Source organism: Callithrix jacchus, chromosome 1 (genome assembly GCF_049354715.1).
Source record: "Callithrix jacchus isolate 240 chromosome 1, calJac240_pri, whole genome shotgun sequence".
Lineage (NCBI taxonomy): Eukaryota > Metazoa > Chordata > Mammalia > Primates > Cebidae > Callithrix > Callithrix jacchus.
Window position 1 is genome coordinate 36,427,973 of NC_133502.1, and position 27,627 is coordinate 36,455,599.

Consider the following 27,627-nt stretch of genomic DNA (forward strand, 5'->3'; position numbering starts at 1 on the left):
ACATATTATATTCTTTCTTAAGTTCTCTTCCTATTAAAAATACTTCTTGTAGTCAACCAACATCACTAAATAAAGAATGCAGAAATAGTTTTAGGCAGCTCATTAACAAATATAAATAGTAGCTCTACTTTACTAAACTATTTTAACCTATTCAGACAAAAACCAAAACAAAACCTTGTCTGTAAATAGCCAAAATGGAGAAAAGTATTAAGCAATATAGCAGGGCAAATGATTATTTCTATGTATGAAAGAAAAACTGAAGTTTGACATAAGGGATTTTATACTATATTGGGAAAAGTAACTAATACTTCTTTAGAGTTTAATGGCACAATTTTACTCGGATTTAATTTATAAGAGTTTATAATTGGCCCTTTATGTTTTTGTTTGTTTGTTTTTTTGAGCGCCGTGGCTCACGTCTGTAATCCCAGCACTTTGGGAGGCCGAGGCGGGTGGATCACGAGGTCAAGAGATTGGGACCATCCTAGTCAACATGGTGAAACCCCATCTCTACTAAAAATACAAAAAATTAGCTGGGCATAGTGGCGCATGCCTGTAATCCCAGCTATTCAGGAGGCTGAGGCAGGAGAACTGCCTGAACCCAAGAGGCGGAGGTTGCAGTGAGCCGAGATCGGGTCATTGCACTCCAGCCTGGGTAAATAGTTGGCCCTTTAATACTGCCACATTACAATGATCATCTGCTGTACATCCTGTAGTTACTTCCACTCTACCAGTACAACCTGCTGATTAATTTCTAGTCTAGTGACTTGACTTCCACATGTCTCATCTTCTTCAAACCTGCCCTAATGATCAAGACATAACAATTTTAGCTTTCTTTACATTAGTCAAAGGCAGTAAGTATTGTCAGGTAACTGCAAAAAAATTCCTATTGAAATTGAAGAGACTGTAGAAAGTGTATGACTGCATAAACTTACTAAGAGAACTAAAATGCTTCAGTTCTGAAGCCAATTTTTGCAAGAAAAGATCAAGGGGCAAGCACAATTCACAATGATTTCTCAGAATATCTAACCTGATTATTGTCACAGAGCGTTTGTGAATGTTTACCTAGGATCAGTCCCTATGAGTGGTATTCATTAGCCAGCTCAGTGGCGCAAACCTGAGTAGGGAACTGAGAAGCCATTACTGACTCGTTGTCTATTCATTTCAGAATGTTTCTACGGAGGATTTATAGAAACAATACCAAGGTGGCACCAAGGTGGCTATCAATGCTGTTTACAGACAATTTAGAGGAATAAACCTGCAGTTATGCTTGGGCTGGCTTCCCTTGCAATCCTGGGGCATAGTGTTCTAATCCTATTGTGACGTGATTGTTTCACCATAAAGTGCTCCACAGAGGCCTGTAATTGGCATACAGGTTCAAATTAGATTGCTGTGTGTTTAGGAAAGCTAGGGTCATTTCACATCAGCACCTCTCATTAAGAAGCAGGCGAGGAAGTTCTCCATTACAGGAAATCTAATGTATATATTATCTTTTATGATAAAGACAGTACCTACAGTACACACTCACTGACACCGGCACACATATATTACGCATCACCATGAGGAGGAGGGTAATGCGAAAATGCAAAACACATATCTTAGAATGGAAATTAAATATTTACCAGCAATATATCATGGAACACCAGCTTAAGGAGCTAAAAAGGAGAGACAGAAGGAAAAATAATGGATGAAAAAAAATCCAATAATTATTTCTGCTTTTTTCTAATAGTATGACATGAAGGTAGCATTTCTCTGGAAGCCAAGCAAGTCTGTGGTATCTATTTTTTCAACTCTAGTGATGGGTGAACTCAAGTGAAGTCTCAGGATGAACAATCCTCTTTCTAAACTTGTTTTAAGCTTCTTTTCAAAATCTTCAAGGCTTCAAACCATTGATAATGAAATGCATTTGTTAACAGATAATCAACTCATGGTGGGAGGTTACTCTCTGGATAGTTAAAACCTAGGACAGACAACACTCCAGTAGAAAGAATAAATATTTCACAATCCAGTCACATAAGTGAATAAGCATTTTTTAGGTCTTTGCTTCATACTTTCTGACACCCATGGAGAAAAAAATACTTAAAGGAGGCTGAAATCTAAAGAAAATGATCTGAGCCAATAGGAATGTAATGTTAGTAAATGAAGAAACATTTAAAAATTATGATGATGAAAGTAGAAGGGATATAAGGGACAGTGAAAGAATCAATAAGCAAACAGCACGATGTGGATACAGTAAAAAGGAAGTAAGGTGGCTAGGTGCGTTGGCTTATGCCTGTAATCCCAGCACTTTGGGAGGCTAAGAGGGGTGGATCACCTGAGATCAGGAGTTTGAGACCAGCCTGGTCAAGATGGTGAAACCCTATCTCTACAAAAATTATCAAAATCAGCCAGGTGTGGTGGCACACACCTGTAATCCCAGCTACTCAGGATGCTGAGGCATGAAACTCTCTTGAACCTGGGAGATGGAGGTAGCAGTAAGCTGAGATTGTACCACTGCACTCTAGCCTGGGCAACAGAGAGAGACACTCTCCCTCACAAAAAAAAAAAAAAGTGAGGGAAGTCAGAGAAAAAAGGTGAGGCTGTGGTCTGAATATTTGTGTCCCCCCAAATTCTTACGTTGAAGTCATAATCCCCAAAGTGATGATACTGGGAGGGGGGCTTGGGGAGGTGATTATGTCACAAATGGGATTAGTGCCCTTATAAGAAGGACCCCAGAGAGCTAGCCCCTTCCACCAGGTGTGGACACAGCAAGAAGGCAGCATCTATTAACTAGGAAGGAGGCCCCTACCAGACTTGGAGTATGCTGGCTTCCTGATCTTGGCCTTTGCAGCCTCCAGAACTGTAAGAAATACATTTTTGATGTATATGAGTTATGCAGTTTATAGTATTTTGTTCTAGTAGCCTGAATAGCCTAAGACATGTAGTAGGAGGGAAAAGGAGAGTGGGGCGGGGAGTGTTGTGGAGACATGGAGAAAAAAAGATAGCTTTCCATTTTGAAAAAGGAAACTGATATGCTTTCAGATGGGTGAAAGCTGTGGAAGAATACAGACTAACCATGAACCCCATCCTAAGGAAGAAGGCAGCTAGTGCACATCCATGTACACACACACACATGCACGACATGCACTCACACACACATTCAAGAATGTCTCTGGAATCCAAACATGGCCTCTAGCCATCAGCCATAGAAATGAACCTCAGGGATTTCAGGGAAAGGTTCCTGTTATGGATGGAATTGCATCCCTCCTCCCCACATATTTTGAAATCCTAACTCCCAGTAACTTAGAATGTAACCTTATTTGGAAATACGGTCTTCAGAAAAGTAACCAAGTTAAAATGAGGCCATTGGAAGCAGAAGACCCTAATCTCAAATGGCTAGTCCTTAGGAGGAAAAGGGGAACTGTGGGGCACACACATAGAGAGAAGGTGTTATGAAGAGTCACGGGAGATGGCTGTCTTCATGCCAAGAAGAGAGGCTTGGGACAGACCCTTCCTTCACAGAAGGAACAAACCCTCCTGATACTTTAATCTCAGACTTCCAGCTTGCAGAACTGTGAGACAATAAGTTTCTGTAGTTTTATGGATGAACTTGAAGGATCGTATGTTAAGACAAATAAGTCAGGCATAGAAATACAAAGACTGCATGATTTCACTTATATGTGGAATCTACAAAAGTCAAACTCATAGAAGTAGAAAATGGAATTGTGGTTACCAGAGGCTGTAGGGTGGAAGGAGATGGGAAGATGTTGTTCAAAGAATATAAAACCTCAGTTAGACAGGAGGAATAAGTTTTAAAGATCGATTACACAGCATGGTGCCCATAATATTCCTCAAGGATCTAGAACCAGAAATACCATTTGACCTGGCAATCCCATTACTAGGTATATACCCAAAGGATTATAAATCATTCTACTATAAAGGCACATGCACATGTATGTTTATTGCAGCACTGTTCACAATAGCAAAGATTTGGAATCAATCCAAATGCCCATCAATGATAGACTGAATAAAGAAAATATGGCACATATCCACCATGGAATACTATGTGGTCATAGAAAAGGATGAATTCATGTCATTTGCAGGGACATGGATGAAACTGGAAACCATCTTTCTCAGCAAACTAACCCAGAAACAGAAAAACAAACACCACATTTTCTCACTCATAAGTGGGAGTTGAACAATGAGAACACATGGACACAGGGAGGGGAACATCACACACCAAGGCCTGTCATAGGATTGGGGGCTGGGGTTGGGATAGCATTAGGAGAAATACATAATGTAGATGACAGGTTGATGGGTGCAGCAAACCATCATGGCACATGTATACCTATGTCACAAACCTGCACATTCTGCAAAAGCATCCCAGAACTTAAAGTATAATATAAAAAAAGTTTTAAAAATCCCTAATGTATTATAAGTTTCAAAATTGCTAAAGAAGGAGATTTTAAGTGTTTCCACTACAAAAAATGGATGAGTATGTGGAATGATGGATATGTCAGTCATGTGTGATGATTTAACCATTATGCAATATAAACACATATCAAAACATCACATTGTGCCCCATAAATATATGCAATTACCTGTTATTTAAAAATAAATAAATAGATTATTTCTGTTGCTTAAGGTGCCCAGTTTGTTATGACAGTGATAGTAAATGAATGCAGTTTTCTAGCTATGAAGTTTTACTCCCAATGGTTAGATCCTCACCCCTCCCCCAACCTTCCAGATTGTCCGGGAGTGCCTTCAGGAGACTCCTTAAGATGAACCTGAGGGCTGCAGATGCTTTGCCTTCTGCACAGAGGCCTCTGAATTGCTTGCTACTTTCTTGCTTGTACCCATTGGCAAGTGCTTCTGGCCTCTGGACTCCAGGGACCTAGACATTCAAAGCCTGCTGGAATAAAACCTTCCCAAGGTTCAGAACATAAGCTAACACCAGCATCCAGGGAAGCAACACAAAGACGTGTCCATGATGCCTACGGCCATCCCAAAAAAACCATCTTCATATATGTGTAGTTTTAATAGTTTCCATAGGTCTTCTGGTGACAGAGCATTCACCCACACACACTAGCACAGTAGGTGTACCATCCATCTCCATAGAAGAGTGGGATATAGCTGCTGATGGGTTCTTTGTGAAGCCAATCCAAGACCCCCATATGCTATGACTATATGATCTGAATGCCTGGGAAGCAGTTCCACCTCACCCCAGAGCCAGCTGCTTCCTTGCTAATGTACTCTCCACTATGATTTTTGAGGGAGGGACCTAAAAATCACACCTCCTGGCTTGGCAGTGATCAGTGGCAATTGTATACTAGATGTCCCAGAGACATTGATTATATAGGTCATGTCCTTCCTGCCCCCCCGAGAGACATTGTAGTTTGGTGAAAAAGGCATGAGTAAGATGTGTGACCTTGAGACTGTCAACTTCATCATCCAAAAAATGAGGGGAAAATGTACTAGAAAATCTCTAGATCCTTTCTCTGATGGTTATATTTCTGACACTTTGAATGGATCCTCTTTCCTAAATGCTCCAGGTTTTGCAGGCTTGGAGTGATTCCCAGAGTTATTCTTTATCAGCGCTGTCTGGCTTCATCAACAGTCTTTTCCAAGGTGAATGCTCAGATAGGCCCCTCCAAGTCTCTTTTACAAGTAAAGAGAATGAACACTCTACACCCCGTATGAAACCCTAGCACATCAGTGGTTTAAGTGGATTCCTTTTACCACTAGAAAGCTCTGTTACGTAATGTAACTATTAGGCTGGGCTGAACTTCATTCGATGATAAATGATAGGTCACAGAAAGTTCATGCCCAATAACAGAAGTAGCATATCAGTATTACCCAGAGCACACACATATGAAAAATAGAGAAGACATCAATAACCATGTTTGGTCCTGGTAATTATTATTAGCTTAGTAATAGTTATTGCCATCCTCACTCTTTCTGCTGAGAGGCTTTCTGCTAAAGAGCAACTAATAACAATGAAGGGTCAAATGTACACACCAAATAATACTCTTCACCCAGACACATAATGCAGCTTCTAATGAGCTAATAAATGCTTCGGGGTGAGTGTGTGTGCATGTGTACACGTGTGTTTCTGTTTGCAGGTGTATGCTTAACCCAAGAAAATTAAACTTGCTAGGTTGCATGGGAGTTGCCGACGAATACATTTTCTTTTCTTTCTACTATATCACAGACCTACCATGAGCTTTCTTTGAAACACTGCAATGTACTAGGGACTAGCAAAAGAATTCCCCTTCTGGCTGCACTTTGAATCTTCTTAAAACCTAATTCAAAGTATTGTCATTCTTTTGTAGACACAGTCTATAAACTCTCCAGATAGAAGTTTTGAAACAAAACATGGGGACTTCTGAGACATAAAGGGCTCCTTAGTAATTAAGATAAAATAAGGATTCCCATACCGGCTCTCTATTACAGATCTGTGAAATAGCTCAATACTTCACTTCACTGGGCTAAAGCCCATTCGGGCCATCAAGTTGAAAACCGCTGTATTATTATTCTTTGATGTCTATAGCTTAGTAGCACAAAGCTGGTCTCTGAGCACTTACTCTCTATAAAGAAACTCCAAATGTTTGGCCTTTGGGCTGTAAATATTGTGTCACCATTGATTTTTAACATATAAAGTGTATTTTCCTGAATGTCAAGTATTTTCAAAGTGCAGACCCTCCCAAGAGCACAAAGTAGAAGGAATTAAAGATGGCTTAAAAGCTAGAGCTACAAGCAAGCAGGGAAGAAAGGCAAGGCAAGAAGAAATGAAAGGGAGGAATAAGTATACACAATATTCCAAATATTGTGTTCTCTTTTCATGGTTTAGTTTAAAATGTTATGTGAAAATTTATCCCGTTGTCACTGAAGACATTTTAGCACCAAAAATGATCGGTTCTATTTTCCCTATTTTACAATACCAACTGCGTTCTAAAACATTACAGACAGCACTACAGCGAAATCTCTTTATAAGAGTGTTATCTCATTCATTTCTCTATCCCTTTATAGTAAAAGAATCCAGAAAATATTTGTCAAATGAATGAATTGTACCAAAATTTCTACTTCCCAAACAAATTCTATTTCAAAGCAACTGCTGTCAAATGCCCTGTTAGAACTTTTGTTCAAATTAGAAAATAAATCTACTAGAAAATAATTCCGGGCAGATGTTTATGCATAAAAAGTTTATCAGATTTCACCTCAATTTCTTGGCACAGAGTCACATTGAAAGCAAATAAAGTGACATTTTCTTGTGTTTTTATACATTAGAAGAAATGTCCTGAGCTGTGCTGCAGGCCCTCGGGGGATCACCTTGCTCTTTCTTCATCAGCCTCCTGTGTCAAGTCACAATCGGACCATCAAGGAGTTGTGACCTCCTAGATGCAAGCTGAGATCTCTCTGGGGATTGCAATGAGCTGGGGGAGCTATTCTCTTTCCCTCAGTCAATCAGTCCTCACCACACAGATGCAACTGCAGTTAGGAAAAAAATCTCTTTATACAAAGCATTCCTGGACTTGTATTTGCCTGTGTGTAAAGCTTAGGAACTAAAGCTTTTGGTCACTTCTACAGTTTTATAAAGAAGTGTGAACATCAGCAGACAAACCTCCAAATCCCTCATTGCCTTATAAAACTTGAAATAATATATATCAATATATAATGCAAATGATTACTCAATTTAAAAAGAGATTAAAATGTAGCCTTCTAGCTTGAAAGTCCCAAAAAATAAAATTGCAAAACTAGAGTATGCAATTCTATTGCTGGAACAGACTAGAAAGAAGTCTAAAGGAATAGAATTAATAAGCAAACATGTCAGTCCACTTACACAAATGGTGAAGAGTAAATGTTAAAACTGTTCCCACCAACTTCATTCAAATTGTTAATCTCTTTTTGTATAAAGTTCTGCTTGCTTGCTTGCTTGAAAGTTCTATGGTGACCAGTTGTAATTTTTCTAATCCTTTTATCCCCCTTCTGATGTTCATTCTGTCTCCTGTGATTGCTCCTGACCATCAATAATTAACTGGGAAAATGCACTGGTATCTATATTTCGGCAGTTTGTCTAGCAATAAATATTCCCATTCCTTAATCATGCTGTATCTATGCTTAACACCACATCCATGCATGGCCTCTAAAGATGTTTTTCAGATTGCTAATAAACAGGTTGACTATTTTTAATTCCATATAAGATGCAAAGGAATGTATTCTAACTCAGCTCAGTGTAAACCAATCAGTATTAATTCAGCTCCCTTCATATTTTCAGCTAAATGCCGAGGGGTCACCAAGGAAAAGCAAAGGAAATTAACCTTTGCCAAAAAACGGGGACACCTCAGGGCCATCTTATCATGAAGTAGCTGCACAACCTTTGGCCCTTCATTTCTCTGGCCTTTAGCTTCTTTAAATTAAAATAGCTAGCCTGGCTGTACGTTAAGTTCTTTTAGATATTTCAGATAATTCCTGTTTCTTCTGAGCCATTAAAGATGTGTGTTTTTAATCATACTTGTAAGGAAATGTATAAGAGAATGAGGTGAGGACCAGAGGAGACAAAGGATAAAACTGAGGGATAATATGATAAGCAATATATATTTGTCTATTGTTTGACTTTAAGAGAGAAATCTGAAGTCAAACAATGAACAAATATATATTATTTGTGGTTATGGGACTACGAACATATTTGTAAGAAAGAGATATTTACTTTTATAGCTATTTTATTCAGAACAGTGACTATTTACAAACACAACAAATAGTCTGAAATGCTAATAACAATAGGTTTAATCCTAAATTATGTTTAAATAGTAATAATGCACATGCCATTCTTTTAGAAATTTATGGACATTTTAGGTTCTTATTCTTAGTTGCAGTAATATGTTTTTTTCTCTCTAAAGGGAAAGCAAAGGTTTTTAACAAAGTTAAAAACCAAAATTCAAAATTGTACCTGCTGTGTATATAAAAAAAGATAGACTAACTTGTAGATATGATGTGACAATGTTAGCTATGAAAATAATTACAGGCTGAGGTTAGCAATCAAGTCCTTATGAAGTGACATCTTATTGATATAATTTTATGTCATCATTCATTTTTTTAATGCAGTAATCACCGAAAATATACACATACTCCAGGCTGGGCATCTTCAAATTCAATTCTCTTGTAGGAATTTGGAGTTCTTCAGATCGACAGTTTCCACAAACAGTATATTGCCCTTTTCTCTCACTTTCTTGGTGATGTTTGATTATCTGATAATAACCAATACAAAGTTTAGGAAAAAGATGCTTCCCTCATTTGATTACATTGGATATAATAGTTTAAAACACACATGGTTTGCCTACAACAAACCTAATTTCATGGTTCATATTAAAAGCTAATATTCATTTATTTATTCCTTCATCCCCAACTTTGTGCCAGGCTTTGTTCAAGTAGTTATGGCTCCATCACTAACAAACAGAAAAAAATGTCTTTGCCTTCTAGCAACTGACATTCCAGTGTTAGGAAGGCAGATAATAAACACAATAAACATAAAAATTGACAAGCGCTATTTAAAAAGTGGCAGTACATATGATGGACTATTTTTCCTTATACAGAGGTGCAGTCCTGATTATGAATAATGCATCTTGCCTCCACAAAGTATTCAGATACTGATATAATTAGACTCATTTCTGAGGTCCTCCTATAGTTTATGCATCAAACACAGGCCCTTCAGGCAGCTATGTTTGGGTCTATAAGCATGGGATGTTAAAGAAATGAGCACCGTCATGCTAACACTGCCCTCCCTTCCTTACAGATGTAGGATGACAGTGTTTGCCCAAGGCATTCTAATTACACAGTATTTAGTAGGCTGGATCTAGCACACACCTGCCAGAAACTTGAGAGGGGAGATGCTGCACCAGGATTTTTATCTTTCACAGGAACCCAGCTGGAAGCCAGGTTCTAAAGAGGCTGGTGGCTGCATAAAAACCACATGCCTTTAGAGTTTGGTTGGAGGTCCCTGGAATTCTCTTATAGATGCATCTTATCAGTCAGGGTCTCATTCTGCAACCATCAGCCATGGGCCTTGAAGATGTACATATGCTTCTGCCACAGCTTGGAGTTAGAAACATTATTTATAAAACCATATGACTACACATCTCACCTACACATGTATCTGAACAGTTTTCCAAATGAGGTATAGGAATGTTTACAAAATAGGTAACATTTGGTTGGCTGTTATACATCACTACTAAAATATGCAAATAAATGGTTTTGAAATTAAACAACATGTATATGTTTAAATGGCTCAATTAAAATTGAACACATTAAAAATAAAAATGCACATTTCATAATGACTTGGATAAAAATACTATAAAAATTTAAAATTTGTAAATATTTTTCTAAGAAGAAAATTTTAAAATCAACCTGTCTGCTACTGCTGCTTCTATTTTTGGAGATCAAGTTCTCTATCTACTACACTTTTGGTTTTTAGTACAACACTATTTTAAACTCCATGTCATATAAAAAAATCCCAGAAAACAAAAAGAAATCTATAAAATGAATCTTCTTCCAGACTGTCAGAAGCAAACTTAGAAAAAAAGTCATCCATTTGCTTAATGAATACACCTACTGTATTAATCTGACAATAGGACATACAACTAACTACTACCTCCTATGCCATTTTGTAGGTAAAAATCAGAAATCTCATTTTGCCCACGATCAAGTTAGTGAAGCAGAGAGATGAAAACTGAAATAAATTTTTGTCCCTATAACTTACAGAATGCAAATCCCCAAATGGTGCCTGCTGGAATTTTTCTGTATTCATTGAATTTCTACCCATTTGTCTGTATAGACCTTATTTGTCATCATATTATCTATAAGATATAATTATAAAACATTTCAAATTATAAAGTTAGAGACAGAGAGGATCTGAAATGTAATCGAGCCCAGGCTTGTACCTCACAGCGATACTTCTCCTCAAACACCACAGACAGGTTCATACCTACCCCGTTTTAAAGACATTGACTGGGCTGGGTGCAGTTGTTCATGCCTATAATCCTAGCCCTTTGAGAGGCCGAGGCAGGAGGATTACTTCAGCCCAGGAGTTCAAGACTAGCCTGGCAAAATAGTGAGACCTCATTTTTACAAAAATATTTAAAAATTAGGCAAGTGTGGTGGTATGCACCTGTAGTCCCAGGTACTCTGGAGGTTGAGGCTGGAGGATTACTTCAGTCTGGGACGTTGAGGCTGCAGTGAGCCATGATTGTGCCACTGTACTTCAGCTTGGGTGACAGAGGAAGACCCTGTCTCGAAACAAAAACAGAAACTAAAAGGCATTGAATGAAAGAGACTTTATAATTTCTCTCTCTGGAAAACTCAGTTTGGCATTTTTAAGTGTCAGGATTTGGAAAGCACACATTATACTGAACTGAAATCCATGTTGCTGTAGTTCTGAGTTTCCTCTGTCTGTTCTTCTCATGGATAGAGAATGGTGGCTATTGAACAGGTTTATCATCTCCCCCATAAATCCTACTATCAGACCACAGCCAGGACCCTCTCTCCATTGCTAGTACAAATGGTCTAGCTCTATTTTCTAGTCCTAACATCCTTATAAACCACAGAAAGAGTAGTCACATTTTTATTCCTTAAAGCTTGTTTCATCTAGAAATCCAGAATTCCTGCCTCACTTTCTACATATAAATAATAGACTGTGTGTGTAGTTTAGTTCAGAAGCAGAAACCTCCCAGTGGAAATAGATTCCCTGTGGTCAATTTCTGGATTTTTCTGCATTGGAGCCATAGAACCATCTCTGGCACCATGGACAGTGCCCTATACTACGTGTCCTCATTAAAGGGGAGGTCAATTCTCACCTAGTCAGAGAACGTACCATATTTCAGATTTTAGTGTGAGAATTTCTAAGAGAGCATGTTAAGACTGCAGATTCACTTTGTTGTGATAGTTCCCCCACCCCCAAATTCTGACATGGAATATCTGAGTCAGAACTGAGAATTTGAATTTTTAAAAAGCCTCTCTTCACAGCATGACCTGTTCCATCCACAGTGATTCTAAGGCACATTCTCTGTGAATTACATTTGAAAGAGGGTTTCCTCTATCTGCCTTTATCCTTTTATTTTGAATTTCTTTTGGCAGGAGGAAAGTCATGAATTTATATTGAACTGACCAAAAGTAAGACTTGACCTGAATTCGAAGAAAGAATTCTCCATGGATAAACTGGGGGAAGGGAAAAACTTGCTGAAACCATCTCAGTACAGTCTTTTTACTTTTTTGCATTTATTTTTACATTTACTCATTCCATCACCCTTATATCCAGATTTAACCAACAGTTTTTTGAGTTTCAGAGTCTCAGGGTGAAGATGAGTTCTGACTCATCCTGTGTAAGAGCCTTCTGTGATCAGTCTATTAGTAATTTTCTCTAACACACTGTCTGCTCTTCAGTACCATACAAGTTACTATTACAGAATGTAAGCACAGCTAATATTATCTTTGCATGTATGAGCTCCTGATTTCTGTCTGCTTTCCTCACCAGACCATAATACCATAAGTGTGGGAACCATTATTTTACAAATCTTAGGTTTCTGCATCAATACAGGGTATGAAGTAGATGCTTAATAAATCTGTAGAGTTAATAAATGAAAATAGTCTGAAGATTTATTTCCAAAGATATAGACCTTAACATATTCACTTTCTCCTGTGTTACCCAATGAAATTTACACATATTACCAGAACTACCCTCACAATTGATTTAGAAAATAGTCCACTTCCCTTCTGAATGAGATGTTGTAAATTTAGTTTCTCTTATATTTTGCCTAATTTCAGAGATATATCTCTTTTATAAACAAGTCATTCAGCCACAGCTTCCAACATGAGTAGTGTGTATCTGATGAGTCTTAACTCAAGGTGAAAGAGTACTAGAAAGTACCCAGAAAGCGCAGTCTAACCCAAGTCTTCACCAAGTGAATGACCTCCAGTTCACCATGCTGCACAAATTACAGAATATGGATGCTGGATTTGCAATTGGAAAAGGTCAGTCTTCAGAGGAGCCCCAGAACCCATGGAGAAGAGAAGCCTACTCTTCTAGTAGCTTGGATTGCTGCCTGGAGAGCAAGGGTTCATGCATATGAGCTCTCAACAAGGCATGCTTCTATTCTGGTGTGCATGTTAACCATGTGAAGCCTTTTCAATCTTTCGGGCTAAAGCAATTTTTTTAGCCTGATGCATATGTATGAGTCTCACCTTTTACCTGCAATAATATGATCTATGTAAAACTTTGATTAAAAAGAAAAAACTAATTAGAGTGGTGGAAGACTTTTCCTTTTAGATTTTGAGGATTGTATTTAACAGGAACTGAAGTCATGATGTTCTCTATTAAGTTAAGTGTAGGGTATAAAGTACAGATTCTTATTATGTGTTGAATTTGGAGGCCCAACAAGTAAAAATAATACATAATTACATGACATTATGTTGTATGTTTTTAAAAAACTTAAATACTTTATAGAGATTGCCTGTTATTTACCTGCACATCTATTATTACTTGTCCAGATGTTTTAGCATTCTTTAGTAGACAGCAGGCTTACTAAGTCAGGCAGCTTTCAAAGACATGGAGACTTAGAAGGGTGAGGGGTAGGCGATCATTAAAAAATCTGGAGACAACAGATGCTGGAGAGGATGTGGAGAAAAAGGAACACTTTTACACTGTTGGTGGGAGTGTAAATTAGTTCAACCATTGTGGAAGACAGTGTGGTGATTCCTCAAGGCCTTAGAAATAGAAATTCCATTTGACCCAGCAATCCCATTACTGGGTATATATCCAAAAGACTATAAATCGTTCTACTATAAGGACACATGTACACGAATGTTCATTGCAGCACTGTTTACAATAGCAAAGACCTGGAATCAACCCAAATGCCCATTGATAATAGACTGGATTGGAAAAATGTGGCACATATACACCATGGAATATTATGCAGCAATCAGAAATGATGAGTTTGTGTCGTTTGTAGGGACATGGATGAATCTGGAGAACGTCATCCTCAGCAAACTGACACAAGAACAGAAAATGAAACACCGCATATTCTCACTCATAGGTAGGTGATGAAAAATGAGAACACATGGACACAGAAAGGGGAGTACTAAACACTGGGGTCTATTGGGGGGAAAAGGGGAGGGCCAGTGGGAGGGGGAGGTGGGGAGGGATAGCCTGGGGAGAAATGCCAAATGTGGGTGAAGGGGAGAAGGAAAGAAAAGCACACTGCCATGTGTGTTCCTACGCAACTGTCTTTCATGCTCTGCTCATGTACCCCAAAACCTAAAATCCAATAAAAAATTAAAAAAAAAAAAGAAATTAATGGGCATGATGTACATGATTTAGGTGACAAATTCCCTAAAAGCCATGACTTGACCACTATATAATTTATGCATGTAACAAAATTGCACATGGACCCAGCAAATGTATACCCAAAAAAGACATACCAAGAATCATACAATGAATTAAAATGCTTTGTAAAATGCAGTACATAATTGCCTTCAATGATAAATGCCTTCTTATGAGATGATATAGAAGTAGGATCCTTTCAGAAATTCCAACTACAACTGGCCTTTAAAAGCTAGAAACATATCTCACATAACAGAGCCTTAGGTAGGACAACCTCAGGGCCTTGCACAGTCAGGGCTGCAGCTTCATCTTTTGGCATTTCTCTTGATCTATGCCTTCCATGTATGTCAGCCTTGTTTTGAAGCTGGCTTTCCTCTTGGTCACAGGAGGGCTGCCAGCAGCAGCTGGGACCCAACCTTCCTCATTCATGTTCAGTCGAAAGGGAAAGACTGTCTTTCCCCAGAGCGAAATAAAAGACTTTCTTTTCATCTGATTTGTCCAACTTGGTCACATGCCCACCACAGCTGTACCAATGGCAGTTATTATAGTCCCCTCAAGCTAAAGATAGATTCAGTTTCCCCTGAGTTCCAGGGGCTGTTTGGGGAGGAACAGATGCCTGAACAGAGCTGGAATTCTGTTTGGAGGGAGGAAGAGAGGAGCAGCCACTGGGCAGGCAATCAGTAGTACTTGTTGAAGATGGCTAAAAACAGTCTAGCTTTAAGCAAAAAACTGCCCAAATAAGAATTTTTTAAAATGTGAATTTGGTTATGTCTATAATACTGACCAATTACATAGTTTGGGATATTTAATCACTAAAACCAATCCTTTATTCATCATTTCTGTAAGTTATATAATTGTCTACTTCCATTTTCAAAGTCCTTTAGCCTCATCAGACTTTGGACCCGTTTTTGTGTCTTCTGCTTCATCACAGAACTCCCATGTCATTCAGTCCATGACTTTACATCCAGCAGGGACCAAACCCTTTGACTGACTGCTAAATTCCAGCCAATTGGTTGCCTTACCGCTTGGCCTTTTGGCTAAGAGCAAGAACAGCATTAGCTTAGTCAGTGTGACATGTTCCAGCCAGGGAGTCTTCCCTGTCCTGGCAGGAGGACAGACCCTACAGGCTAATTATCAAGCATGTAGTTTTTAATTAATAATGCCCATTATTAACATGGAGCAATTTTTATATGCAACAGAATATTATGTAGACTGAAAAATATAACCATCTGAAAATACAATTGATTATAGGAAATAGAGGAAGTAAACATATCTTCAGTAGTTAGAACAGACACACACACACACACACACACACACAAACATGAGTCATGAAATTAAGATTTTCCTGGTGTAGTGAATAAACTTTAAAAGATTACAGCATGATGTGAGACAGTGTTTATTTTGAAGTACTGTGAAGGGCAATGAAGCTTGCTGGTAAATGAGGTTAATAAGTAAACGCTGTTCACCTCTGACAATATCCTTTTATAATAACTGTAGTTTTAGAACACTAAATAAGTGCTAGAGAAATTTATAATTAAAGCTTATTTTTGATAGATGAAGATACAGTAGAGTGACAGTTGCTCAAATGTTTGCTATTGACTTAATGTGCTTGGATTGCTTCAGAGAACAAAGCCCATGTACGTTTTTGCTGACTCAAATAAAATTTCCATTAAAATTAAGAATTTGCATATGCCCCAATTAATGAAGTACTTTATATTATCCACCTAGTTTACCATTTTGTTATTAATCTTTAAAAAGATGATTATCTGGTTCAATCTTGCAATTCGGTTCTTAAAAAATAAAAATAAGTAAGGTATAAATTGTAATGTCATCCGCATTCTATCGTTTGAAACACAGTAATGCAGAGAAAATTATTATAAAACACTAAATATTGCAAAATAAAATGTATTTAAGAATTCTCTAAATATCCCTAGATGATGTTTCCAAGTGTATGGTCTATTATTGTTCTTCTCACTTAGTGAATATTAAAAATTCCCCAAAGCCAAATCTCTTATCAGACTTGAAAAATATTAATAACATTAATAACACTAATAGTAATTCCAGTAACACTTGCTTTGCACAAATCATTTTATTTATTCCTCATATCAATGTACTGCTATCCTCACTTTATACATTAGCAAACAGGCGCAGAGGCTATGCTAAGCACTTGTAATTTCTCCTTATCTATTGTATTAAACATGATCTAGTACTCTTAACTAATAAATGGCACAATCAGAGCAGTTGTGTGACGGACAATAACTTCTGAAGAATTAGAGACAAGTGCAATACTTCACAGTTCAATAATAGTGAAACTGAGACTGGGATGAGGAAAGCAATTTGACAGCATAGGGGTTTTATCTCATATTACCCTAAATGCAGGCAGAAGAACCCGAGATTCAGTGAGAGTCTGCAGCAGCTTTCTTAGCAAGCAGCATCTTTCTCTGGTCTGGCAAATCATAGTTGCTGCTTTACTTAAGGAGAATCGTATTTCTTCCTGGGACTTAATAAGAATGAAGACTTGGGCCAAAAATCAGCACATGGATCAATTATTAAAACGTAAGATAATAATTATGAAGAAGACAATGGCAATGGTTAAAACCATAAAAATACTAGAAAAATACTTAAATCATCTTGAGGTATGAAATGACATTTTAAACATACCTTAGAAAGAGAACAATAAAGAAACAAAGCAATAACTTCAATTATATAAGAATTAAAATGGGGAGGGAGAGTTAAGATAAAAGCAGAATAAAAAAGTTAAAGAAATAGGTTAGCGTGGAAAAATATTAAGCAACAGGTGTAGAGAAATGGTTAATATCCTTAATATAGAAAGAGTTCATGGAAAACATGGAGAGAAATAAACCAGCCATCCCTTCAAAATACACATTACACAAAGAGCTTAGAATATAAACAGGCAAAAAATATCATTGTAAAATGGCCAAGAAATAGAATTCTTAAATATCCATTTTTACTTATAATAACCAAGCAAATGCAAAGTCTAACAAGAATATTTTATTGTGTATAATAATTGCATAAAAAAGAAATAATAATGTTTAAAATTCATTATATACAAGATTATGTCCTTTACAGGAATGTGGATGAAGCTGGAGGCCATTATCCTTAGCAAACTAACACAAGAACAGAAAATCAAATACTTCATGTTCTCTCTTATAAGTGGGAGCTAAAGGATGAGAACACATGGGCACATAGAGGGGAACAACACACACTGGGGTCTATCCAAGAGTGGAGGTGGAAGGACGGAGAGGATCAGGGGAAATAACTAATGGGTAGTAGGCTTAATACCTGGGTGATGAAATAATGTGTACACCAGAACCCCATGACACAAGTCTACCTATGTAACAAATCTATACATGTACCTCTCTTTTCATAACTTGTCTGTGGGTTTCTGTCAGCACCAATCAGGCAGTTGGTTGATTGGCATGTTTTAACAAAATACATCAATGACAAAAATAAAAGTTAAATAAAACAAAAAACCCTTATTCTACCTTTTTACTTGGAGGTAGAATCAACTCTCCTTCATAAAGTACTTGAAGCAGCAGCATGCATATGTTGATTTAGAAATTTTACACTATAGCAATTTGAAAATATAACATAATATAAACAGAGTGCCCACATCTAAAATTATCCCGATAAGATCTTTCTGAAGTGATATCTGCTCAGTAATTTCAACCTCGCAAATTTCACTGGTCTGCTTTATAAATATCCTTTAACAGATATCTCTTCTAAAATATGCAGTAGCATTGAAACCACCAAAGTGGACACTGGATGGAACTTTCAAGTGATACCATTGTCTTTTGGGGTACTGCCAAATTTAGGATCTATATTGAGTATACTGTTCACTCATGAATTTGATTATACATTGCTTTATTACATATGAAATTTTACATGTATAGCTCATCTTTAAAGAGTTAGTCTACCACAAATTCAAGTCTAAGCACTTCATCTTTTCTTTAATTCATGACGATCACACAGGAAAAAATGTGTGGGCTTTAGAAAAGGGCTCAATTCAAATATTGGCTTTGCCATTCACAAGCTTTTTGGTTTTGGGTAAGGTATCTAAAACTCAGTTTCCTTGTATGCAATTGGAATTTTAGTATCTATTTATATAGGTTTAAAAAAGCATTCAAAGTGGCACAGGCTAGGCACTCACTAAACAGTAGCTATTATAAATGAAGCAGGTGGAAGTTGAGGATGATTATTTATATGACTAAAGTGGATTAAACTGTATCCCCCAAAGAGATATAATCATGTTCTAATTTCTGATACTTGTGAATGTAAATTTATTTGGACACAGGATCTTTGTAGATTTATTCACGTTAAATGAGCTTATACTGTGTTAAATCCAGTATACTTGGCTGTTACCAATGACTAGTGTCCTTATAAGAAGAGGAGACACACAAAGGAGGCTGTGTGAAGACAGACAGATTAAAGTGATGCATCTACAAGCTCAAGCATGTCCCATATTCATAGGAGCCACCAGAAGCTAGGAAGGAAGAGTTCTTCCTTAGAGCCTTCCAAGGGAGCACAGCCCTGTTAACACCTAGATTTTGGATATCTAGCCCCCAGAAGTGTGACAGAATAAATTTCTATTATTTAAGACCACTTGATTATGGCAGCATCAAGAAACCAACACAATAATTTAGTCGAAATTCTCACTTGGACTTTAGAATATCTTTTAAGACTTCATAATAGCAATGTCAGTTAACAGGTTAAGTAAATTAGCAATTCCCTTTCAAGAGTTTCTAGCACAGCAAAATGGTAGGCAGGTGAACTGGGATGAAGCTAATTGCAATACTATAGACTAAAAAACAACTTTGCCAGTGACATCAGAATAATACAAGCAAATTTCAAAGATTTGGGTGTTGAATTATGCACCAAATTATTATATACCTTTCAATATGTAAAATGTATACATCATTATCACTTCTAGAAAACCATAGCAAAAATGTTCAAGTTCTGATAAAGCTTTATTCTAAGAATTGATCTGATCTTCAAAATAAAGACTAATGGAAAGAAAGAATTACCACTAAGATAGTCAACCACTAAAATGATGAATGATGCTGACTGACAGAATCTAGCAAAAAGGGAAAAAATGAAAATTGACAATACAGATTCCACCTTAATAGACCTTAAAGTTTCTTTTAATAAAGCAAAATTAGAATATTCTATTCCTTTGCTTATGCAACTAGGTCTATGCAGCTTCATCTTATTCTAGGTTGTTTCCACACCCCTAATAAAAGCTAAAATTTAAGAAGTTCAAATGTTTTAGAAGAATTTTGGCAATTTCTTGTTTTTAATAAATCCTTTAAAAGCAACTCCCTCAAAGAAGATAATCTTTGAGTCCAGACTGATTAAATGTCCTGCTAAGTTGAAGCCACAACAGTTTGGACTTTAGGAAAATGTTAATACCAGCAGTAAAATTTATTCTGTTAATTGCTCTAATAATCAATAAGTAATTTTCATTCTAAACTAGGTTCTTTATGTGACTCAAATAAATGAACTGAAGATCATTTACATCTCAATGACAATTCCTAATAATGTCACATTATTAAATTCCACCCTGGTTCTCAATAACATTGCTGAGTGACCAATAAAGGAACTTATTACCTTGGTCAGGTCCTCAGGGGCATAGAGTGAACCAGTGGGTGAAGGATTTTATTGTTGCATGATGTTTCTGAGTGAGCCTTTCTTCTCTTTGAACTTTTGCCACAATTTACTTATAAATTTGCTTTTTTCTTTCCTTCTCCCTGCTTCTTGCCCTCCCTTCCTTTCTCTTTTCTCCTCTTCTCCTTTTGCTCTCTTCTTTTCTCTAGAATAGTTTTGCTCCTAGTACTGGCAGAAGATTTACAAAGGGAAGAAACTTCTGCCTCCTAATTTTATGGCAAATGAGTAACAGAAAAAGCAAAACAGTTTAAGAAAATCTCTGCACAGTGAATTCAAGGTTCTTTACACTGAAAAACTGAATAGGAAAATTAGATATTTGAGGATTATTTAAGTATGTAGATTTATATATACATATGATATACATACCTCCTATTTGAACATTATTTCTGAGAAATATTTTGGACCTAGATTTCTAGGTTGGTTATTTACACTGACCAAATTAAATCACTTACTTCTTTAGGGAAGTGATTTAATTACCTAAAGAACGGGAATTTAATTCCCTAAAGAAGGGTTATTCTGTGTTGTTGTAAGGATGTAGAATCCACTGTGTATTAGTGAAAAGTGTTTCTATAGCTAAACTGCGTGTTACTAAAATAGTGAAAATTATTTACTATTTTATAATATATTCTTAACAATGCTTTTGTGATACCAACACACTTGCTAATATTAAAATTTTTATGTTAATTAAACAACCCCTAACCACTCAGTACATTTCAGATATATACACTTTGTAATTACCTCCATTATTGAAATGGTTGGCTTGATTTATCCAGATCACAGTTAACATTGTAGCTTCTGTTATTTTTGTCTTTAGAAAAACATAGGTCCCAGAAAGGGAATATAAAACTATTACTGTAAATTAAATATTAAAGCTAACTTATTCTTGCATAAGAATGCTGTCAAATAATGGTGATAACTATTGCTAAGACAGAAACTATTTTTTGCCTTTTTTTGGAAGCACAAATTAAGATCCAATTTTCAGTTCTTTTGGTAAATTGCATGTAGTTATTGTGTGTGGTTTTACTGATGGTAGTAGCTTAAGGGGGAGCTATTATAGTCTTAGTTTAGCGATTAAGAAATACAACATTTGTTGAAGGACTAGGCCTTTTAGTCTAGAATGGATTAGCACTTGATCCTTTCTTAAGCATTTTTATACAGGAGTGCATTATCCTTGGAGCCACCCTGGGCTCCATGCCTCATTAGCTTGGGTGTTAGATAAATCAAAGGCAACCTCGGAGACAAAGATAAGCAAACTGCAGGCCAGCAAGATGATGATGTATGGATCCAGGAGGCTAATAGGAAAGTATTGACAGGAAAATGGTGTGCTTATCCTGCAATCACTGCATATTGCAATGAGAGCTCCCAAAAGCAGATGGGATACACTTCAGGGAATGTACAACTACAAGACTGTTAGGCAGAAATGGATCCTTGTGTTTTAAATTCTAACAAGAACTTGGTTTCTTTTTAGCAGCACTTTAAATGCATCAAAATGTGTAATGGCACAGACCACAGCAAACTCTAAAAGAGAATCTCATTTTAGAAAATCGAGCATTGGACTTATTTTCAGTCCAGAATATTTTTTTCTTACCAATATAATATTTACATAGCAAGAAAGAAACAATCATGCATGCCTTCCATGATTATAGCCATTCTATCTGTCATTAATACATGATAAAGTTTACTATCGTTATTATATGTTTTATCAGTCTTTAGTATATTAGAAAGTTTGCTTTGTGATACTTCTACAGGATTCAAAATGAACACTATAAGAGCAAATTTTAATGTGGGAAAATGCATATATATACAAACACACACATTATTTGATGTGTTCTCAAGCTAAATAACATTTTTTGGTTCTTATCCATGATCGATATCTTTAGAATAAATTAGACTTTTAGGATTATGTCCAGAATTTTAGGCTTATTCTTCTACTTGTGAGGGGTATTTTTTTTTTCTTTTGGACATTATGCATTTTGTACATTTCTTAAGCCAATTCAGCCATTTGTCAAAATCTAAAATGTTAGCATAAAATTGATAATATTATGATGATCCTAGCCATTCAGATTGCACATTTAGAGAAACATTCATTAATACTCATTTGACCTAAGTGTATTGGGGTACTGCTGAGGGTTGAAGGTTAACTAACAGAATCGATTATTCAAATCATGATGTACTCCTTCAATCGCCTCTTCCCTGGCTCAGAATAGGACTCCCTGATTTACTCTAAATAATGGACAGTCAACTATTCTGAAATGAAAGCAGCCATGAGCCCTCTGGTTTACCTCCTTTATTTCTGGGACCATGCATAGAAACTGAATACTTATCCAGGTGATGACTCAGGAGTTAGGAGAGTTTTGCAACCTCATAAAGGCCTGGGTATTTCTTTACAGAGGATACACTCTAACTCATGCCCCCGGCTGTGAAGGGGGTGGTAAGTCTGCTTTGAATTCAGGTCACTATATTAAAGTGATAAGTGAGGGTCTAATAAGCCAGAAACACTCGGATAGGCTTTAAGAAGAAATCACAGGAGGAATATGGTTATGGTTTAAATCAAACACCTTCTCCAAATTTGGATGTAGGTCCAAACAACTTCTCTTAGAAATAATGTTCAAATAGTTTATATATGTATGTATGATTTTATAATGTTCAAATAGGATATATATGTAAATTTATATATCTTATTTGAACATAATTTCTAAGAAATATTTTGGATGTATATATGTCTATATTTATATATAATTATGTATGGTAGATTTTTATATATATATGAATTTCTAAATCTACATACATAATGATTCCCAAGTATCTGCTCTTCCTATTTTTGATTACAATAGTTCCTGCAAACTAGAAACCATAATTTTTGGTAGTTGATATATTAACTTTACAGTTGCTGGAAGGTTTTGTTATCTAAAAGTCTAAGATTTTCCTATATCTGAGCCACTAGGGTACTTCACCTCATACTATACACATGAATTAGTGTAACTCTTACTACTGGAATACATAGCATACTTTAATTCATGATAGCTTTTTATGTAGATTCTGAATCTCTTGTTCAAAGGCAAATAGAGAAACATGAAGATTTTCTGGTTTAATTGCATTTGAGGGGAATGAGAAAAAAAAAATCCACGAACTCTGTTGCTGTCTACATTTTACAGATTAGAAAAGGGGGTCTCCTTTAGCCCCAAATGAAACCACTTGCCGAAGGCCAAACAATTAGCAATTGACAAAGCAGACCTAGATTCTTAAGTTTGCTGACAATTATTTGATGTCTCTAACATGCTGCCACTTTTGTAAGTGTAGAATTTGCATGTGGGGAGGAGGAATATTACCAAACTACAGTTATTAAAAGTGAAAAAGTAAAGTTATAATAAAAGAAAACTGAATGAAAATGAAAACATAGTTTTCTCAAGCCACTAGATATCTCAGATACAATTTCACCATTGTGAAGAAAAAAAATGTCAAGTACTGTTCCCACTAAGGTCCAAGTGACTGGTTACACAGGAGCTCGTCACACTGTGCTACGCAGGCCTGACCCTCTCAGGAGTTGCTCCTGGTTTGACCGAATAGAAACTGTGTTCTGCCTGTTTTGCCCAGCTGGAATTAATTGTTCTACTTCTTGTTTTCATGCTTCTCCTTCCTTTTTCTCCCAAAATTTCTAACTTAAAACTTTTTCTAAATAAGCATTAAAGCTATTATTTTGCAAAATGTGAAGGAGATTATAAAAATCTTTCTGAATAATAATGATTATAAATAAAACCTAATCAACTGGGGCAATACCATTACTATAAAAATAAAAAAAAATGTCAATTGGTTTACCTCCCTCTAAACCATTGTTCTTAAAAGTTGTGCAGCATCTTAAGGTCAGGGAAATAGCTGGGTTATATATTTTCATTTCTGCTCTTAAAGTTTTCCTGTTCTTGGCTAGAAGTATTGTCTCTGTTCTCTTTCTCTCTTTTCTTTCTCGCTTTATCTGTCTCAGAAAACTCAGGAGGGAACAGTAAAGGGGAGCCACACTACTCAGGTTATTCTTTTTTACAGAAATGAAGATCTATTTGATAAATCAATGCAATTGTAATTTCAAGAATAATATATAACACATTACAAATAAGGATTTTAAAACCATAGTTAATTATGTTACCTATTATATCTCAGGAGTTATCTCCAACATTATCTTTATAATTATAACCAGCCACTTACTAGAACTCATATCAAGCCTGCAGTGTTGTTTCTCAAAGAAGATGCCCTTCACCCTTGAGCTGAGCTCCCTAGGAAGCTGCAAGGAAATCAAACATCCAAATGAAGTTTATCCAGACCCCTTTTGCAAAGGATGCCACGTCAACCTGCTACCTAATCATGCCTTCTGCCTGCAGTTTGTGCTCATAGTAGCTATCATTTATTTTATTTCTCCTTCCAAAAACCAATCCTGGAAACCCTCAGCTGGCAGAGGTGCCCTCTTCATCATGTTCTGCCTTTGTTCTGTGGGTCCAGGCTGCTTTCTCGGCATTGCCCATTAGCCCAGGGAACATTGTGATTAATGCACCCACTCTCTGCCCCAGCCAACAGGCCCGTTCTATGGCTGCTCTCTGAGCAGTCACCGGTGTCCCTGTGCCTTTAAGTGCCTTCTCTTTATCTGCCCGCCCCGGGCCTGCAGCTGGGCCTCCCTGTGGCCTGACCGACTGCCTCCTGCACCCTGGGACTCAGGCAGGGTGCGTTCATTACTCATCTGTGACAATAACCCATCGAGTAAGATGTAGAACTCAATTCCAGCAGAAAGACCTATAATGTCGGAGTCAGGAGGTTATCGCTGAGGGACCTGCACCTTGCTCCTCGCCTCTCTTATCGAGAGCTTTACAGGCTCTGCTGGGGCTAGCATCTTGTAAAGCTGAGGCCGGCAGATTTGGCCTCAGATTAGCATACATCTTCCTAAGTGGTACTACATTTAATTAAAAAGTAAACCTTAGTTAATTTTTTGTTACTGTAGTATGGGAAAATAGGAGATGTGCATTGTAAAATATAAGTTGACAGTGAACAGAGAAAGAAAGCAGATCCCTGAACACTTCTGACCCTGGCTGTAGGTAACCCCCTTTCCTCCCAATGGAGGCAAATTATTCATTAGTGTCTAGGAATCCTCTCCCTGAGTCTGACAAAGCTTGTTCCGATATTGACACCACTGAAGGATCCCAGACCACACCTGGTGCTCAGCCCTGGAATACACTTTGCAGCTCTGCAGTCAAACCCCATCTCCACCGTTCCGGTTATACATTTTCCTTTGAGGACCTGTGTGTTTGAGCTGTTGACCAAAGGTTTGATGTGTGCATCATCCAATAGAACATTTAGTAGCTCCTGGAAATTCTTATTTGATGACAATTAGAAAACTTAAAGAGCCAAAGTGCAAGAGGTAGAATCAGAATAGAGAAAGAGACATCCCTAGAATATGCCTTTTTTATCATTTAGTCATCTTCTAGAGCCATTTTTCATCACAATATTAAGGCAAAACATGTGTGTTAGAATCCTTCAACTTCATTATGTTAAGCAGATATTTATCAAATTGCAATAATTAACCAGACATGAGAAAAGATTTGTTATACTTGATAAGAAAATTCAGGTCATGACCACAGTATCATCGAAAACCAGTCATGCAATGAAACACTACAATCTTCTTAAAATATTTTTCAGTGATTTCAAAAGTCCTGTTAATTGACAGATAATATTATAAACCAAATGTTGGAATACTAGGAGGATATGAGGAAATGAGGGAAATTTTAGTCAGAAATAGTTTAAGATAGAGTATAACCAGCAAAAAATAAAAACAGTATATTGTTTCATATTAGTGTAATAATAATTCTGTATATCTTTTCTAAACACTTTGTAATGTTAGCATTTTTCTGTAATTTTATAAGGGCTTAATTAAAGTTTCAGCATATTCCCCTGTTTTCTAAACAATGCAACCTTCCACAGCTTTGCCATTTTCTGGTTCTGTACTTTATGCTACTTCACTAACATCTCAGCTTTTACAATTTCCACCATGCCAAGCATGTGTCATTTACATTAGAAATATTCCAAACTGTATGCCTGATATCACCATCCTCCATGCCTCTCTCTATGAAAGAGTACTCTGGAACTTATACAGATGTTTGTTTAGAAGGTAGATGTATATCCTAAATCAGCACCTTTACAGAGTTCCACAAGTCTTAGTCCTGTGAAGTATTTATAGTTGTTACAATTACTTTTTTATTGTAGTCGCTATTTGGAGAAAGTCTGAGTTTAAAAAATATCAACAAGTCTTCTTGGAACCTGTAAATATGACCAAACACTGCAGTATTACAAGATGCAAAGCATTACTTATATCTCAAATATACTTGACTACAGAATTCTTTTTAGGTATCGAGCACCTATGAGGGGCAGCTTCCCATCAAATAATACACTTGGAGAAGCCCATATACTCACTTTTTCTCAACAGCATATGAGGAGATTAGCTTATATTGCAACTTTCTGTAAAAGATCATGAGATAGGAGGCAGAATGATACAATGAAGGGAAAATTCAATGAAGAAAAAATATGCAAAACTCTTAGTACAGTTCATGGACAGTGGAAGATGGTGTTAGGTATTATTACTATAAAAAGCCGCCTTCTCTTTGATGTCTTTTGTACCAGCCCAGGCAGAGTTTAATTCCCCCCAAGCTTCCCTAGCAGTAAGCATCTATCCCTAGCAGAGCATTTACTATATCACTTTAAATAACCACTGTACATAAATGTCTCTCCACTTGCTTCTTAGCAGAGGATCAATGTCTAATTCATCCTTCCATCTCCATTTCCTAGTATCGCATCAGACACAGAGTTGGCATTCAGATGTTTGTTGAATGAATCAGCCAATGACTAAATTTTGTGTTTGCATAGTAAAATATAGCACGTTTTCATAAATATAACAAATTCAAGACTTGCACTCCATAACTTCCAAAAAATCCAGGGCAACTCCTCAGTGACATTACATCAAAAACAGTATCAACAACTGCATCAACTGTGCATCAGGGTAATTTTTCTGCCAGGCATGTGTGTTTACATATATTATCCTCCTAATCTTCATAACAGTTCTTGAAGTAGATAATATTATCTCCACTAGATAAATGAGGAAACTGAGGCTGACAGGGCTAAATAATGTACCCACAGGCATGCAGAGGGTATAAGGTGGAGCAGGGGGATTTGAATCCAGGCTGGCCAGAGTCCATCCTCATATATTAGCTGTTCCGCCCAACTGACGAGTAAATGAAATATGTATTATAAAAGACCACAGTGCTGTCTGATTCTTTCCTCCTTGCGTAGATAGATATGCACTAGCTGAAAAAAAATCAAAACCAAAACAAAACAAAAAAAAAAAAAACCACTCACTTGACCTTACTTGTCTCATCCTGTAGGAGACAGTAGAGCCTGGTAGAAGGTCAGTAAGTTTTAGTGGCAGATGCTTTGTTTTTACAAGATCAATTATTCAGTTCCTCTGAGTAATTCAAATGAGTAATGTAATGCCCATTATAATAAAGAAAATTAGGAGTTTCATTATTATGTTTTATAATAAGAAAACTGTGAGTTTTATTACAATACTT

At 36.8% G+C, this 27,627-nt stretch overlaps 1 long non-coding RNA gene across 2 annotated transcripts in view; it reads left to right on the forward strand.

Moving 5' to 3' along the window:
- Positions 1–2,728: 2,728 nt before the first annotated feature.
- Positions 2,729–27,627, forward strand: part of LOC144578985 (uncharacterized) — a 63,051-nt gene continuing 38,152 nt past the window's right edge. For both annotated transcript variants that reach the window (XR_013525689.1, XR_013525690.1), the window contains exons 1-2: positions 2,729–2,838; positions 13,974–14,057. This is a non-coding gene — a long non-coding RNA (uncharacterized LOC144578985). The remainder of the gene's footprint in view (positions 2,839–13,973; positions 14,058–27,627) is intronic.